A 347-nucleotide genomic window follows, 5' to 3' on the forward strand; every position below is an offset into this window, starting at 1 on the left:
ACATCTTAAAGAGTAGAATACCTTTTGAATATTAATTATTTTGAGTTCTGGGTAACCAATGGACCCTCGGAAAAGGCCGGGCATGCTAATGTCCAATTGACAGCTGCGGAATTGGAATCCAGCAACAGCATTGAGCCAGCAAGAGGAATGGGTTCGGTTCTGGCTACAATGTTGCGCAGCTGTAACCTATAGCTTGCTGTCACTACTTCGCTTTAAACATGGATATCAAAGACTGAAGTAACTTTGAAATTAAAGAAAATATGCAGACAATTTAGCCTTACTTGAATACTAAATAGGAAGGAACGGCTGAGAAACGATCGAAGAAGAGCCAAAGAGAGAGGAGAACG

The sequence above is a fragment of the Coregonus lavaretus genome (assembly GCF_964263955.1).
Source record: "Coregonus lavaretus genome assembly, chromosome: 10".
NCBI classification, from domain to species: Eukaryota; Metazoa; Chordata; class Actinopteri; order Salmoniformes; family Salmonidae; genus Coregonus; species Coregonus lavaretus.